At 37.0% G+C, this 18,899-nt stretch overlaps 1 long non-coding RNA gene across 1 annotated transcript; it reads left to right on the top strand.

The window, feature by feature from the left end:
* The first annotated feature begins 3,457 nt into the window (after window positions 1-3,457).
* Window positions 3,458-11,044, top strand: LOC103471394 (uncharacterized). The gene is made up of 3 exons (XR_534633.2): window positions 3,458-3,497; window positions 10,101-10,171; window positions 10,904-11,044. It is a non-coding gene; the product is annotated as an uncharacterized LOC103471394 (long non-coding RNA).
* The last annotated feature ends 7,855 nt before the right edge of the window (window positions 11,045-18,899 follow it).

The following is an 18,899-nucleotide window of genomic DNA, read 5'->3' as shown; positions in this document are numbered from 1 at the left end:
TCCAGGGGAACTGCCCCCGATGTCCATGCGATATTGCAGAGTCGCGTAAGCCAACACAACCCTGCAACATCCAAAGCCATAAAAACTTTGCAGGCCATTGCATGCATAAATATCTAAAACAAGAGAGTCAGCTATGAAAGGCTTCAAACTGAAAAAAAAAAAAATGCCTGGCTAGCATATCAACAATGTTTTTTTCTCCTCTTTGGGGCCACTGCTACTTGAACATCACAGGGATCCTGCTGTATATATTTCAGACGCCACTGTGTTTCTGTAAAATATCAAATCCATACAGCTGAACATTACATACATATACAACATTTAGTAAATCAATAAAGATGTATTTTAATTAATTTCAGTGTATCTAAAAAAAAATATTTTCACTACATTTGTGACATTTTTTTTATGTCACAGAGCATTTTTCTTTATAAATTATGCTAATTAATTCGAGTATATTTATAGAAATCCAGCAGCACAAACGTTGGACCACAGCCAAAGGTTGACATCTGGATGGAAGTGAATAAAAGCAGTATTTTTTTATCATGATCCCGTCAAAAATACTGGCTGTGTCTATCTTTGGACTTGCCACCTTTTTTTTTCTTAGGAGCAGTCTCTTCGTAGGCAGCATGGCATGATGCATTCACACGTCGTCAAAAATTCTCAAAGAGTACAAAATATTGGGGGATGAATTATTTACGGACATCGAAATATTTCTGGAGGTTTGCAGCAGTGGTGGAGAGTGGCCAGCACTTTTATCCATGTGAGACTCTTTGACAGTGTTTGCTGCTGTAACAGGCAGAGCCTGAGATAAGAGAGCACTTTGACCAGTCTTGCCTCCCCATGATAAATCTTTATCATTTTAGGTGATGGTCTGACCTCTAAGATGGGCCCTGGCCAAGGGGGTCCTCATTAATACAACTTGAAATCCTCTCGGCTCATTTCTTCTATTTCCTTGATGCCCGTGACCTTTCTGGGACTGCCAGTATCAAATGAAACCCCCTTTTAAGGTTCAAGTTTGATGAGCGGATTGCATGATTCTGTTTGGTCAAAAAAAGGTAGAGGAGAAAAGCAGAGGTTGGAGTTATGTTTTCTCCAGTGCCAGAATCCCGAAGTGTTGTTTGTGAATATCTTCTGACAGAAATGAGATGGAATTTATAACCTGCATCTGTTTATTTATTTATACATTTTTGCTGTTGTTGGTGGTGGGCAAATGACTCAACAAAAACTTGTCTGTACTGGATTTTCACAACGTTTTCATGGCTCTTCAAACATTAGTGGCTTACTGGAAAACAGCTTCCTAAAATGACATCAAAATCATAGAGCACGTAATGAGAGGATGTCAGATTAAGCTGTGCACTTACTCAGTCATCAGCTGTTTTTTTTTTTTTTTTACTGCACCAAAGTTTTAAAGTTACTCTTCTATTTAGATATTGTTGTCTACTAAGAGGCTAAATGTAAAAGTAGATGGTATGTAAATTGTAATAAGTCCAACTCCATCTAGGGCAATAGATTTTCCCTTAATGATGATGTTTTTATATATTTCAAATGCAGTGAGTTTCAGATAACCTAAATGAACTGGGAAAAAAAATACAACAATTAAAAATTAGACAAACTTAAAAAAACAAAAAAACAAAGCCATTTCAAATTAATCACAGGTACAATCTAATTGATTCTTGATATAAACATTATTCTTAGCATAAAACCTTTTCTGCCTATAAGGAAACCCAGGAGTTTGCATTGGCAATGTTTATATGGCTCCACCGTGAAGCAGTCAGTATTACTGTTGCCTTACAGCAAGAAGGCACTGGGTTCAAATCCCACCTCAAGGTATGTTCTGCATGTGTTGCAGATTAACTATATTACTTTAATGCTTCGACTTCCATCAAATAGGTCATAATCTGTCATGTAGATTGGGTTTTTTATTAGTACCTGTTTGAACTGAGCAGTGAGTATTTCCCATTGCATTTGAACGCAGCTCACTCAGAGTTTCTCATGGACGGGCCCCGAACGCGCAGTATCTCAGGTCAACTCTCCGCTAATGCCTGCGGAAATACTCAATAATGGAGAACGTCGAAGTTGTTTGTCTGATTAAATAAACCCAGGTATTTCATTTTGTCCAAATGAAAATTTACATCACACCAAGCTAATTGTACGTAGTTCCGGTGTTTCACACCGGTCTTACGTGGCTACATAAAACTGCAGCCCCAACAGAACTCTGACCAGAGCTGCAGTTTCTATCTTTTTATCGCTGTCCGTTCTTCTGAGAGGCTTCAGCTTGCAGCACTGCTAAATCATGGTTACAAAACTTAACACATGTGTTTCTGGCGCTGACCGTACATACACCTACGCTCCTCCCGACTGAACAACTCTGATAGCAGACCGCATGTCCACGGTCCACAGTTAAACTGTTATTTGGAGCTTTCCTGAGGTAATCATGAGCCTATCAATTAATGCAGATATTCCTGAAGCAGGAGGTAAAACGTGCGACACTCTGGGTTTAGACGCTTTTCTTGGTGGACTCACATTTCAAAAGTTATCTCAGTAACGGACTGGCGACCTGTCCAGAGTGTTACCCACCTCTAGCCCGTTGACCACTGTTGACCACTGGTGGAGATAGGCACCAGCACCTCTCCTGAATGGATGGATCGATATTTGTACCTGTGTTTGAACAGATATGTCTATTCTTTGAAAGTGGATTGTTTTCTGGCCTATTTGAGCCGCAATTAAAAAGGCTAGCTTATTACAGTTACCCAGTGATACCTGAAGTATTGCATATAATGTGTTGTATATGGAGTATGTTCATGACACAGAAAATAATAAACCTTCCTATTAATTTAAGAAGAAAACATGTGTGTCTCGTCTTTTCTATGTCCCGACATCACACATTTAAAGAGCAAAATTACCACATAGCGCTTAGCCCATCCAAGGTTGCTGGGTAACATTATCCTATAGCTATGTAAAATGATCTACCTTAGCTTCAGTTCATGCAGTTGTGGCTGGGTTTTTATGTTTTTGTTTTTTTTAACTAATTTTTCTTTATTTTGTGTATTGTTCTTTTCTAAAGGGAGGTGTTTTAGACCAGATTATTTGGAGTACTCACTTGTGTCTTTTGACATCTCTTAACAGGTATGAGTTATACAAAATATAATAAATATATTTACAATTTTGTATTGGTTTGTCTTTACCGTTTTATTATAACAAGACTGAATGCTTTTGTTTAATGTATTGTAAATAATGTACTTCTACATATGTCCAAAAATAGAGAAATGCTGTGCTGGGCTAGCAGGCTGGAAGTGTTTTGAACCAGATTATTTGGAGTACTCACTGCTGTCTCTTTTGTTATCTCTTAACAGATGGAATAAAAGACTGTAATCCAGATCTGTTTTCCTGAACGCACCACATCAAAAACACACAACAAAGAGTTTGAGGCTGGACTTGTCACACATGCTGGGGTTCTCTCCGGGTACTCTGACTTCCTCCCAAAGATCAAAAATATGACTGTAAGTTTAATCGGTCTGTTTAAATTGCGCTGAGGTATGAGAGTGTGTGTGACCATGGTTGTTTGTCCCGTTTGGCGATCTGTCCAGGTGTACCCCGCCTCTAGCCTCGTGCTGGAGATCGGCACCAGAAAAGTTTCATAAAGTTTCATACCACAAATAATTCTTTTGTATTCTGCTGCCAATGACCCAGGCTTTCTTGTAGTCTTCAAAGTAGTTTCAATTTGAGGTTCTTCAGGCTTTCTGAAGTTTTCCTTTTGAGTTTGAGTGCTTTTTCACTCATTCTCTTGTGAGACTTTATGCTTGATCTCAAATGCATATTGTGCAATGTCTAAAAAAAAACCAAAGAAACCAGACAAGCAAAAGAAACAGTGAAAGTCAGACTAAAAAGACTTTCCACATTACATGAATAGCATTTGAAAGACTTGCTTTAGAAATAGCCGTGCTTTATCTTTTAGCTACCATCTAATCCATGCAATATTTTACACAAACTGTTTGGGAATTACCTTAATGTTTGTGAAACCACTTTTCCATAGATTCAACTAAATAAATTGGAATAAAGTGTAGCTTTTCTCTTACACAAAGTGTGTGAAGATCATATTTAAAATGAGTTTTTTGTTTAGTAATGTAGAGACACAGTCTTTCAATTAATTATTTATAATTTAAGTAACAGCAAACAATGAAACAATTCCTCATTTCTCAAAATAATACAAACGAGTTCTTGAAAGCACAACACAAAGAAATGAGAATTCAATGAATTATTTTGCAAAGGGCTGTCTTAATACACATTCACTCAGTTCAAATGACCTGTGTCTGCCCTTAAAATAGATATAAAATTCATGAGATACTTTTTTCCTAATATAAAATGACATCGATGTTATTAATTCATTTAGGAAATAGAGGTTTTGTGTCACAGTCAAGCCGTGGACTCTAATTATAGTGTGATTAATAGTATGGTAATTGCGATCCCTCCCTAAGACAGATACACTTGCTCAAAATAAATCACGGCGACTAAAATCTCTCGAATCCCTGTGATCAAATATCCATTGTCAAGGCTTAAACCATTTTTATACATAGAGTGGTAGTTTTTAGTGCTTAAATGGTTAGCCTGGCAGAAACCTCAGTGGTGGATTTAAAAAAAAAATCTAATATTGAAAAAAAAAAAAATGTCACACTTAGTCTGTATCTACTGTCACACTTCACTCAGCAGACTATGCGAAGCACTGTAAATACATGCTCTTTTATTTTTAAATGAAATGTCTTCCCAACAAGTTGTTTTAATTGGAGACAGCAAAGGTAAAGCATTTCATTTATATTGTCTCAACATTTAAACAATCTTCTAAGTAGAACTTTAAGAGTTGAGTAGAACCTTTAAAGCTGAAAGGCTCTCTTTTAATTAATGCACACAGCATTAGCTGCTCTGAAGGGGAAAGAGCCAAGACAAATTGATCTTAAAAGACACAAACTAGTGTAGACTGCCCCTCAGACATTTGTTTGGTTGTAGTGTTTATCCCACCACACAGCACCTGTAATTTCTCCCATATGGTGTCTAACTGATATGGATTAAACAATTAAGACTATTTTCTCTGCATGACTTCTGGCTTCTCTCCCTGCCTCACAGAGCTGCATTTCAAATTAAATTGCCCCCAAAAGACAAGTTTGCTTTACTTCCCCTGAACAGTTAAATATGGCAGGCCCTATCTCTAATTCAAGCAAAAGGGTTGTTTTGGTGACCGACGTTTAAATGTGAATCTACTGCTTTTTTTTTTTCTTTCTTAATCACAAGCCAGCTTTTCACATTAGTTTTGTTTTCATAGTTCCCCACCTCTCATACTAAACATTAGTAATGATGATGATGTTGGAATTCATTTAAAGTGTTTAGATTTAGAGTCAAAAAAGTTGTTTTAATATTCAGTCTGGACTGCATTGCAAACATATTCATGCTTCTTTTAATTTTAGTTTTTTTCCAGTTTTTTTTTCAAATGTTGATGCTTTTGTTAGGTTAATTCAAACTAGTGCAAACTCTTCAAGAAGCAAAGGAAATGATGCATGATTTTTAATCTTTTTCGTCTGTATTTGTACTTCCTGCCTCCCTGAATTAATGCTGTACTTTGTAGAACCGTATTTCACTGCAAGGCTTTTGGGTATGTCTCCACCAGTTTAGCACATCTAAACAATTATAGTCTTGCCCATTCTACTTTGACAAAATACAAAATAATTTAAGCACAATGTTTTCCCAGAAGTTCTCCACATGATTTGTTTAAAATTTGACTGAGTCATTATAACACAATAGATCGAATGAGCTAAGCCATTCTACTGCTGCACTGGCAGGATGCTTAGAACATCAGCTTTTGAACCAGTTTCAAGTGTTTGCAGCCACTAACAGGTTTTCTTTCAGGAATGTTGGTCAGTATCTAGCTATTTCCTGTCAACTGTGATCTGTTTTCCTGTCTGAATAAATTCATTCTCACAACATCGTGTTGTGAGAATGTCATGTGTCCCTTGGCAGATATTGTGTTAAGGTTAATATAAAAGTTGCATTCTAGTTTCATCTGAACAGTACACTTTCTCCTATATGTTTGCTGTGTCTTTAAATAGGACTGATGACGGTCATTCATCAGTGCCTTTCTTTTCCTCACTCTGTGATAAAAGTCAGATTTATTGTCTGCAGAATTAAGAGTTATTCTGTAAACTCTGCAGTTCCTCCAGTTACCACTGGCCTTTTGATTGTTTCTCTTTGATGCTCTCTGTGCTCGGCCTGTCAGTTTAGGTGATTAACCATGCATTAGGACTGAAGTTGTACCACATTCTTTCCATTTTCAGATGACAGACTATGTGAAATGTCCCAAGCTTAAGATATATTTATAGAATTAGGTTTACAACCTAACTCTAAACATCTCTAAACACCAATGTATCCTTCATCTGTCTGTTGTGTTGTTTTTTTTATTTTTGGTCTTTATGATTCTGTTAAGCATCTTATGTGTTTAAAGTTTGTAAAGTGAATATTGCAATTCTTTTGCTTCAGCACTCTTAAAAGAAGTACATAATAAAATACTTTTGAGTTCATTACTGACAGATGCAGGACAATCATGTGGTTAAAAGTAGCTGCCCTGGCCAAAAAGTGTTTTATTTCAGTTCAGCTAAGATAAATTATTGTTCAAATTTAATTAAAGACCATCTCAAGTTTTTACTTCAACAGCAAACAATTATGTTGCCACCATACATCTTAGCAAACGAGACTGTCTTGTCACACCTTATTGTGGAAAGGAGTGAAAACAGACAGGTGGCAGAAAAAGCTGTCTTTTGATTTAGAAAGCTCAACCCAATTAAACTTTATAAATACAGTGAAGACAGGTGTTTTTCCTGTAGTGACTTAAAGATTTGCAACAATACCCCAAAGCAATAGCTTCAACTGCACAAAGGACACCCAAGTGTGTTGAGGTTAATTGGATGACCCAATCTATCTCAATTAAAGATTTTAAGGCGCACATCCCCTGGTGTGTGTGTGGAAATTGAAAACGGCTGCAGATGGTTCTTCCTAAGGGGTTGCTGCAAATAACTGCTGGCAGACATCACCACTGTTTGAAACATGGGGGGAAACATTTGCTCGGGTTAAAATTAGTTTTGAGTAGTATCATTTCAGAACATTGACTCAAATGCCACAATAGTCTAGGTGATTTCTGTTGTGATCTGGATGAGGCCCAGAATCAAAAACGTGATTTTATCCAAGATTATGCTGCTGTTGTGAATACACAAAGTCTGCATAAATGTAAATTACATGGTCCATATTTCAATCTGCCCATTTTGTATCTGCTTAATCCTTGCAGGGCCAAATAAATTCTCACCTAACAAAGCAAACTGGCTCTAATCTCTGATTCGAAAAAAATCTGAACTGAAACATTTATGCAGGACTTATAAAGCAAAAACCAAATATATTTGTAAAGTGGGCAACTTTTTCACAGCACAGTATCATGTTTAATTTCAACATCGTACCACTTTGAGGCAAAAATAAAAATGCACTGTGAAAGTACAGTTGACAGATATGCATCTGCTGCAGGGACATGCATATTTGCCTGCAGCATTGTGACATATTTCTTCATGTCACATTCTTAAATAATACGTTTTTAAATAAAAACCATAGTACAGCTGCTGAAAAAGGGAATTCACTTATGGCCATTTAACTTAAACAAAGCTTTGTATTTTTACTAATTTTATCCTCTATCATTGTGTTATTTTTGTCATACAACTACTATCTATTGACTAATATTATAATTGAACTCTAAATCAAGTTTAGCAGAATTAATTTAAAAATATAGGCAAATTTACATGTTCAAGATTCATATCTTTGCACACACATTCTTCCATTCCCACATCACAAAAGCCATCTCGGCTGTTTGTGTTGACACTAATAGAGTTGATTTCCCATGGCATTGTGGTACATCTATTGCCACACACATTGGCGGGGCTGAAGTCGCATCATGTTTACACTGAACACAATGACTTCTGCTTGCCCACACTGCTTCTGTCTCACACGCACACACACACCCCCACACACACATGCACACACACCCCCACACGCGCACACGCACACACACATGCACACAGTCAAGGAATCGACAATGTCCAGAGGGATGCAATGTGACATCTCCGAGGTTCAATGTTAACCTCATTTTGTCATTAATGCTGTAATGTTACTGCCAGCACAACAGACAGGAAGAGCATCTAATCAAAGACGTGCACTGTCAAACACACATTAGAGTGTAACGTCAATAAAGAAAGAAAACATATAATTTTGGTTTAGATTCAGGGTGAATCTGGAGATTTAGCTTCCTTTGACCCTTCTGACCTAATAATCCCACAAACATTTCCAAACTCTATTGTGATCTACCTGTTTTTTGGGGGGGAGTTAGAAGTTTCAATGTATTAACCTCTGAGAATGACACAACAAAATGCACATTTAATAATATGCATTAGAATCATATTATCTCTGGCAAGTGAGATGTGAATACCAAAAAGGCAAACACAACAATGATGGTCAAGTTTTGTTATTCCTAATTGCATAGTTGTGCAAATATTGAATACATATACAGCATTGAGTAATTTCTTTCAATATCAAGCACCAGTGTTTAATTAAAAAATATGAGGCATTTAGCCACATTTTAATTGCTGGTGTTACAATATGTTTAGGCAAAATTCTTTGTTTTGGCTAAGGGCCATTCATATTTTTAGTTTTGCTAAATATGCAGGCTAACAGCCTTTCTGTTAAAATATTGTGAAATAATTATTTTTAGCATTATCATCCTTTTTAGAAATCGGTATTTCCACATTGAGACTACTTTTTATTCACTTTGCTATTCAGGGGTCTGACAAAAATATCAGCCTGCTGCATACATTTGTCAGCTGTATGAAAATGAACTCTGATTTTGGAGGCAGAGCATTCATTGATTTTCTCCTTTAAGCAATTTACTGAAACACAGAAATAGCACATTTCTTTTTGTCTGAGAGTCATTGAATATTGATATTTCATTATACTAAGGTGTGACTCTTATTGATGTTTTGCTTAGATAATAGATTCAGCCAATATTATTTGACATATGTCCTACAGGTAATTACAAAGCTAATTGGGTTACGGTAGGCTAGTCAAGGATTTAATTTTTCGCATGAAGCAATTTGCTTGACCAAACATCGGCCCAATTAAATCCGTACTCTAGAAGTGGCTCAGACTAGAGGCTTTCAGCCATGGGGGGGACATGAATATTGTGAATATTCACAGGGTAATTGTTAAACAGTGTTTGTGAGAAGATTTAAATGGGAATAGAAGTTAAGACTTCCACTGATACAGTGAGTAGACTGAATGGAGTGGCTTTCTTTATACTGACTGAAGCAGGTTTGTGATGAAAATGTTTTCTGAAAGAGGCTTAACTGTCATATCAAAGAGATCCACCCACCACAGCATTGAATCTCTGCGGCTCCTTCAGAGTTCACTTGGCTCTCTTTGCCTTAACCAGTATGTCTGTTTAGGTGGATGGCTGTGTTATGGTAGTTCTTTTTATTTTCAGATGGTGAGAAGTTCAAAGCATTTCTTTCATGACCAAAACATGTTTTAAACTTGTCCACAATTTTATCTCTGACCTTTCTGCTGTTATCGTTCATGATGTTGTCCTTCATAAATTTTCTATTTAACAACCCTCAAATGCCTTCTAAGAACAGATATTGATAGATTGATACAGAGATAGTTGAAACTGGAAGTTGACATACACTAAACCCTCATTGTCTGAAGTTAAATTAGACCAAGCTTCTCTTGTTTGAAGTCAGTTAGAATGATAATTATTTATATTTGCTAAATGTGATAATAATGGAGAGAAATTACATTTAATTTCCCTTTAGGATCAATAAAGTAATTTTTTTTATTTGTAAATATGTTAAAGATTTATTTATACTTGTCTTTAAAATTAGTAGTTATTGGTTCAGCCTATGGAGATAATGTAGCAAAGAAGGATTCTTGGTAAAATTAAATTATGGACAACCCTGATGATCCTCTTAAAAATTTGATGTAAAACAAATGTGTCTTCAGTCAAAGGTTTATTCAGTATCACTGTATTCCAGGTCGCTACAGGAGATCCTTCCTGCAAACAGCCAACAGCCTCTACAACAGCTCTTTGAAGAAACTTGGATGAGTTAGTCTAACTTTTGAACTCCCTTTGGATTAATAAAATTTTTGAACTGAGTCTACAATGCCTGATAAAGCCTACCTCCCTGTTAATCAACAGCCATGCGACTCTAACATTCAGTGTTAGTTACAAAAAATAATTAATGCATTTATCTCTCTACCTAGGACTATTCTAATTCTCCATTATAAACTGATCTAAACATTTTTTTTGTAAAACTGCCATAATATATCTATTTTAAGTGTCTTCTAAATGTAAAACTGACAATATAATTTACAAATCTGTCAGGAAAAAAATATTGTTTTTGTATTTGAAGAAAATTTATCTTTAAGAGATAATAAATCCACTCTATTTTTAACAAAAGCTTCACTGAGACTGCATAGTTGCTGTTAGTTTAGTGAGAAGCATGCTTCAGCTAGACTCATACCGCAGAGAATTCAGGAGGTAGGGAGTATCTCCAGCTTAAGATTAAGCTTAAAATGCTCTTTTTTGATAAATCTTATAGTAGGTTTGGCTTAGGTGACATTGAAGTATCCCTTTAGTCATGCTGTTGAAGTCTTAAGGTACTGGCAACCCCCAACAATGTGTTGACCACCTCTAGTCAGTCTGCTGTCTTTAATCTCTTCCTTTTACATTTACGTATATACCATAATCACATTGATGACATTGTTCACATGGTTAATCACATCGTTGTGATTAACCTTTGTGTTTTCTCTCCCTTTTTTCCCTTTTCCATTCCAGATTTTGCTGATTTGGCATTTCCCTGTTTGTCTTCCCTGTTCTCTCACCCTCCACACTGCTGCCTCCCAGCTAGTCAAGGGAAATGCAGCTGTCTGTCTTAATTCTTGTACTGCTAGAGGTCTCTTTCTATAAAGAGGGAGTTCTCTGCTTCACTGTCACGCACTACATTGTGCATGCACAGGGTGGGGAAATGAATTAAATATTCAATGCAATCTGCTTCAAGGACAGTGCTAATTTTATTTTTTTTTTACAAATAGTAATTTTCTAATGATTTTGTCATTATAGAGTGATTGAATCAGTCTCTGCTGAATTGAAATAACATGTAATTGTATTGAATTATATAGAAAGGGGGGGTGCACAATCATATAGTTAGCATTTTTACCTGATGGCAGCAAAATTTAATTTACACACTCAACAAAGTGTGTTACCATAGGGATAAACAAAGTGCCTTGTCTGCAGAGATGGGCCCATTCATTCCTTATCAGTCTCCCATTGAACAGAAAACAGAGGGAACACTGCTTGCTGATGGAAAGAGGTGTCATCAGAAATCATGGAGGTCCTGTTTGACTGATAATTGTACGGGTGAAAATGAAGTCGGCGGCTGCTTACCGTAGTTGCTACACCTGTTGTGGCTCAATATTGGTCCATATATAAGGCGCACCAGATTATAAGGTGCACTATTGGCTTTTGAGGAAATTGAAGGTTTTTAGGTGCGCCTTGTAGTGCGGAAAATACGGTAATTGATTTATTGTTTATCGCGACAGGCCTAGATACAATGACTAATTATTAATACTATAATACACTTGATGTGTTTCTATGCACAGATGAACTCTTATTGCTTATGGTTGCATACAGTGGTGCAATAGCCATGGCAACAAATTACCACTGACCACTGTTAACCACCAGTTAACAGTGGTCTTTCCACTGTTAACTGTAGTGGAAAGACCACATGGCAATGTGGTCTTTATGCATGTATGGGTTTTCTCCAAGAAAGCTTTGGACTACACATAGTCCAAAGCTTTCCAAGAGTAATTCTAAACTTCCCCAAGATATTAGCTGTTTATGTGTGATGTTTATGTTTTTGCTAGGTATTGAATTTGAACCTGTCAAGGATGTCTGTCTGTCTATACATACATACATACGTACGTACGTACGTACGCACGCACGCACACCCCCACACACAAATATATGCGTGTGTGTGTGTGGAAATTCCAACTTCCAGATGTCAGTGAAGTTTAAAGTGCATATTAATTTAATGACTATGATTTTCTGACTCGGGCTCATGAGTGAACTGCAGCACAGCAACACAAAATGTTGAAATGCATAATTTCTTTCAGAGGTTGTAAGACCTCATGCAGCCTCAGATGTATGGCTCCAAGGAGGAGAGATATGTACTATATGTTCTACTTGGCCAGAAAATGTACATTAAAAGAAGCAAAGCAAAACAAGATTAAAAAAGCCTATGATGTTGAAGGTTTTTCAAAATTAAAGTACAAAAAAACATCCCTAAGAAGGCTTTCAAAATACCCATAGCGCGCTAAGATCTCTTCTTGAAAAAAGCTGAGTTTCACTCATATGTATTATTAATTGAGCGTCAAAGTCCACAACCTACATGAGTATAGTTGTTGAGCATGTCGATACCTTTACATCAACGGTGTACCCAACTGCTGATATGTCCACCTAAATGATGCGCCATGTTACAAAGCTAAAATCAACTCAACAATTTTCTTAAAAGGGACAGTGGCCTACAATATGACCAGATCTGAGTTCAGTAGAAAGTCAAAATCTCTAAGAATGTTTCTTACACCTTGTTGAATATATGCTACTAAGAATTTAATTCAGTTAATTCAGGCAAAAGGTGGTTTAACCATATAGTGACAGGTTGTCCATAAAAAAAAGGTGGATAAGCAAAAGATTAATATGTTTTTCTTTTACTTAAAATGAACATCATCTTAACGCATGCAAAAATCCAAAAACACTGTTAAAAAATTATTATGTTTGAGTTTCAAATAGAATTACACGAGTAATGACCTTCTCTGGTCTTTATTTGCTATAACATAAACAGGTGAGCAGATATTTTCCATTAGTGAGAAGTCTAATATTGTCAGGTGTTGTAAATATTAGGGAGTCTTATTTACAGAACATTGTAATTAGCAGCAGATTTTCAAGAGCCAGAACGCACAGCTTGTGGTGATGCCTAAGCGCTGTGCCACACATAAACCAACCTGGAATCCCTGCAGATGGACACTGTGCAAAAGACTAATACAAGAAAAAACATTGCCTTACTGCTCCTGTCTATCGGTTACCAGAGGTGAAGGCTTTCTTGACGGTTTTGACAGCAAGATATCACTTTGGCACATTTGAGTAATAAGCCTCACAAGTTTAAGCAGAGGACAGCACTCTACAGTCTTTCTTTTCTGCTCACACGGTTCAGTCTCAAAACACACATTCACTCACACACACACACACACACACACACACACACACACACACTTCAACGTGCCAGTTTCTCCAAGCCTACCACCCAATTAAAGCTGGTCCTTGCAGCTTCAGCTCCAGAGAGGACTGGATTCTCTATCTCCTTCAAGGCAATCCAATGCAGTAGTTGTATTTTAAAGGCACGTTGTTAACTGTAATGCCATATTTTTAGGGTGAACACCTGCGTGTCTGACATCTTGTGCCGTCTGATACTGCTTCTCTTAAATGGCTCAAGAAGTGTGGTAGCTTCTAACAAGACGTAACATGGCATCAAATCAAACCCAATAGAGCTTTTGAAACATGTTTTTAATCACATATGCCTCCCATGCAATCGCACTCAATATTTTAAAGCTGTAACCTAGTTTCATGGCCAACCATTAATCAAATTACAAGTGTGTAGTACAATGATAAATACACGTATGCTTGCATTTAATATCATCGGAACACAGTATGATTGTACTCAAGTGAGCATTGACCATTTAATGTGCACATCCTCTTTTATGCAAGTACTCAGGCTTCTATGATCAGCCACATTTACATATTAATTGTTTACCATACCCTCATTGAAGTATATAAGGTGTTGCCAAGGAGATGCAGCGTGTTTCTGAGCACTCTGTCTGTTTGACCTGTGGGTGTATGTGTGTTTTTGAAGATTGGTTGAAGAAAGAGAGAGAAGGATGTTTTAATGCACACATGGTGAAGCACAACATTGTTGTTCTAGTCTGTGCCTGCTAGTACATGAGCATGTGGACAAGGATGGGTAATCAGAGCTGCTTTGGAACTTTACAAGAAGTCATTAACAGTCAGGACTATTGTGCAGACACCGTGATTTCAAAGGTGCTCCACAACAGCTTGTGCGGCGAGGGCTGATTGAACCAGAGCACTTGAAAGGGGGAGAGAGACGTCAGGTTCGTAGCATCCTGTCGCGGCCCATCTGCCTCTCTCTCTGCTCTTGCCGTCACTCCCCTTTGTGAGAAGGAAAGGGTTTGAACATCAAAGAGCAGCCATGCTACCTTGGAGACAGAAACAATTAGTAAGTGATCTGGTAAAAGGTGGGGTTTGGGAGAACCCAAGCCACGATAGTTATAAAGAAAAAAAAGAGAGGCATGGACATCTTTAAAGACTGAGGATAGTTCTGTATCCCAAACACTGAACTCTACTGAGAAACACTCCATTAGGTCACGCCACTATTAGTTTTAACAGCTACACTACAATAACGAAAATTTTAACAAATGATACTACTGTTGTAATGTGGAATTATAATTTCAACAAGATTTTTCATTATCACGCTAATCAAAATCTGAGCTGTTTGATTGTCTATCAGCTTCATTGTTTCATGAATATTACAATCACAAAAGAGGACCAAGAGTTAATGATATCTTGGATTTTATAATTCACAAGGAAAACTTTTTGAACATGTTTTTTTCTTCACTGCTAATTAAAGAAAGTGCTACAAGTAGTCCTTTGCCTTCAGTAGTCATAAAAGCATAGGCAAACTACGTTACCTTTTAGAAGGGTTTGTGCATTAAGAACCCCTGGCCCATCTGTTTCTTCTTTTCCAATTGGCTATCTTTTCCAGTATCGACTTGTTTTAGTGCTAGAAATGATGCTGACCTGTGTGTACCATGAGTGATGCTAAACAGACAAAAATTAAGCAGTTACTTACTTGTTGCTGCAGTCTGTAAGAATTTTGTTTTGGTAGGAAATACTTTTTTTCACAAGTCTTTCAATTTACTAGAATTTTACTGGTTATAATACAGAAATAGTATGTGTGTATATCCAGCAGTTATTAAGTTCCGAATATTATATTCTTGTCTATATTTTGAAACACGGTACAATTTACAAACTTTGCAAGATGAAATTATGTGAATATGTAAAAGAGTGAATATGAGATAAGTAGAGATCTGCCAATCAGGTTTTTTCCTGCCGATTCCGATCACCCATGAGGGCCGATACCGATCACATAATTATTATTTTTTTAATCATAAGCACTACTGGTTACATTATTTGGAAAAAGGAACCATGAATTCACCTTAATTTAGACAAAAACTTGTTTTTAATTACTTTTTCCAATAAAAAACAAAATAGGCATTGTGCAAATTGTACTGCCATTGGTAATACTATCTTTAACAGACTGAAAACATATGAAATTTCTTAAGAGGCTAAATAATGTAAAAAGTCAAAATAAAACCTCTCAACATTGCCAAACAAATTCAAGTATAAAACTTAACATTCAAAGGCAAACACAGGTTCCATTACAATAAACAATCTAGAGTTACTGAATGAACACTTCCATATATAATGGAGGCTAGCTGATTACTGCTAGTTCTGATTGAGCGGAGTAATTATGCAGAACAGGGAGGAGGCAGAGATCGATTATTTTTTCAGAGATTATCTGTCTCATGTTAGGGCAGCGAAAGTTTTAATAAGTAAATTTTTTTTAGGTTAGATGCTGCAGCTTTAAGCAGAGGTTCGGTGTGAGAGTGACTACCAGGTGGAGCAGAAGCGGCGCTCCGTCTGTGAAATATTACTACCTGTAGCGCGTAGCAGCGATTCAACAGCAAGAGCAGAACCAGCGTCTTACATCGCAGCTCGAAGACTTAAATAATTATGCGGGTTTTTTGTTTAGCTTTCTGACCGTCATGCTAATCCGGGTGAGTGTTTGTAGCTGTGCGCTGCTTTACCTGCTATCTGATCCTCCATGTCTTTTTTACTGCAGTGAGCCTCGATGTAGCCAAACTCCGTCAAGTAGGGCATTGTTTTATGCCATATTAGATTTGTCGTGTTGATGCATTTTGACCTGCTTCACCCCGAGGTAATCCGCTGCAACATGCAAACTTCCTCATTCACTCAGTGCGTTATACTGTAGTTCCACATCGCTTAGGATTTGTTGCTGCGTGTTTGCGCAGTGTGAAGGAAAGAGGAGACCAGCTGCACATGCAGGCTGAGAAATGAGATGCAGGTGATCAGTTTGTTTGATCGGCAGCAAGAGACAGTGATCGGCGATCACCGATCATACACTTTTTCACGGAAATCGGCCGATTATGATTGGTGGCCGATCGATCGGCACACCTCTAGAGATTACTAAAGTTGATGGCAGCGTTATGCTGGAGGAAAATTTGTATCATAGTTACAAACCCATCATAGTTAGGTTTGTAACTATGATACAAACCTAATAACATTAGGTTTGTATCATAGTTTTTGCATATTTCCAACACATTTTAATAAAAAAACATAATAATGTTTACCATAACGACGTTTTACATAATAATAGTCCTAAATTTTCATCCTTTGGGTGACATGAGAACAATCTCATGTCACCCAATCTTAAATAAATCACAAGACTTTGCAACTGTAAAATATGTGTCTTATTTTAATGCTGCCCCACACAACAGTAAACTGTGTACATATAGCACTATTCCAGGGATAAGCAATGCACAACACCTCTGGCTGTGAAAAGCGTTGTCTCATTAGTAGTTGTATCCAACAATATCTCCACAGTAGCCTGGCCTGAGTTCAGATCAAATCTCAGGGGGAGGTTCTTCATATAGAATACCCTTGAGCTGTTTCACAGCTATCTAAACCCCCTTAGATGTCTTTGCTGGCTAGCTAAGCGACTCCTCCTACTTTCACCCCAGCATGCACTTCCATTCCATTATGAATGGAAGTTTCACTTGGCTTAGCTGCAGTGTTATAATACATTTGTCATCTGTGACCAGGCCAGATAATAGGGGTGGAGAAAACAAACACAAATTAGGTCAATATCACCTAGTCCTATGCATAGAGGTCAAGTTAAAGGACAACTGAAGGTAAGCAGTTGATGCAATTTATATATATATATATATAATAAGACAATACTTTCACTTCATAGACAAATACACTAACCACTGCATTTGCAAGAATTATGCTTAAAATTAAATTTGCTTAATTGTTGAACCTAATTAATATTTGGATTCCAACATACAATTACATACCATTTAACAGTAGTAATGTAGTTCATATAAAAAAATCAACTTTGTGGAATAAAATATAATTAAGTCTATACAGAGCTATAATTATGTGACCACTACCAGATGTAGTGATTAACCTAAGTTATTTGAATGATTTCATTCAATTATTAGCCAGAGAAATATATATATAAAAAAACAATCAGATGAAAGATCAATGATAGCATCGCAGGCTTTTTTTACATTTATATTTCAGTGTATCAGATAAATTCATATAAACAACGAAGCTGTCTTAGTCAAAGTACAATATGCCAGTCACACAGCTGACTCTTCTTAATTTCTTCATTCAGTGAACAGGTGTGAGTAAGATATTGTTTTTGGGCACACAGTAGACCGTGACCTGCAAAAATATTCACAGCCCTGGAACCTTATTACATTGTTGCTTTGGCTTCATAATTATTCATTCATTTGTGTTGGTTTATGACAGAAACTTGGAAAAAAAATAAACATTTGTGGTTGCAATGTATTCGAACGTCAAAGGGATTAATTATCCAAAGCAACAACTGAAAAATCTTCAAAAGCATTTTCATATTTATTACGTAACTCAGTCTTGTGGACTTTGGCACATTATGTATTTTTCAGTGCTGTGTACTTTATTTACAGGATGATGTAAATCAAATCTCAGTATTTTTCTTTGCATTATGAGGTACAATGCATGCTTTCTTTATTGAGCATCTCGGAGGCCGGTTACTGGACATTTTCTCCTGAAAACGTCCAGCGACATTTCCGGGGAAATGTTGCTGGACATTCTGTTGAGTTTCTTTTTTATAATTTTTTTTGTGGCTGTTGTTGATTATTCAGAAACATAGCAAGAAGCAGATCTTGCTTCAATCATTTTTGATAATGCAGTCCCAAAATGAAGAGTCAGAGACCAACAATCAGACAAGACATGAGACAACCGCCAAGTTTTTCTGAGCCTGTAGGCATATGAACAGCAGAGGCGGCATCAGTCCCTGGAATGAAGACGGTGACCAATTCCAATTCAGGGCTACATCAAAGACTGTGAATGCGGCAGCACTAACAGGGATGCTGGAGGTCAGGGACACTGGTTGAGGGATTTAGTCATTTCAGAGCTTATGTGAAGCACCATGGAGAGCAGCCATAAAAGGACAATGTCACTTTGTGACCTCCAGTTGGAGGGATACAAACCTGGAGCAATGTGCGCTGCATGGGACTGTTGCACTGTTTTGACACACTGCATCATGCAGGGCTGGATTGGACTTACACATGTACCAAAAAGCAGAAGGAAGTACTGAGATCTTTTGGGTTTTGCTCATATCTTTGTCTGCCAGTTAACATATTGCTGACATTCTTTTAATCATTAATTTTTCATGTGTGACATTTTCTCAGATGGAGACATGGAAACATGCAGGTTCATGTGTAATTCAGTGAATGTGCATAAATCCACAGCAATAATTTTTAAAGACAATGACAATAGGTGACATTGGTCATTTCTGACAGTGGATTTAGCATCAATGTCCAGTAAAACAGCCTTGCCTTTTTGCTTTAAT

The sequence above is a fragment of the Poecilia reticulata genome, linkage group LG10 (genome assembly GCF_000633615.1).
Source record: "Poecilia reticulata strain Guanapo linkage group LG10, Guppy_female_1.0+MT, whole genome shotgun sequence".
NCBI lineage: Eukaryota > Metazoa > Chordata > Actinopteri > Cyprinodontiformes > Poeciliidae > Poecilia > Poecilia reticulata.
Note: the sequence above shows the minus strand (reverse complement) of the source record. Positions and strands in the feature narration are given on the sequence as shown.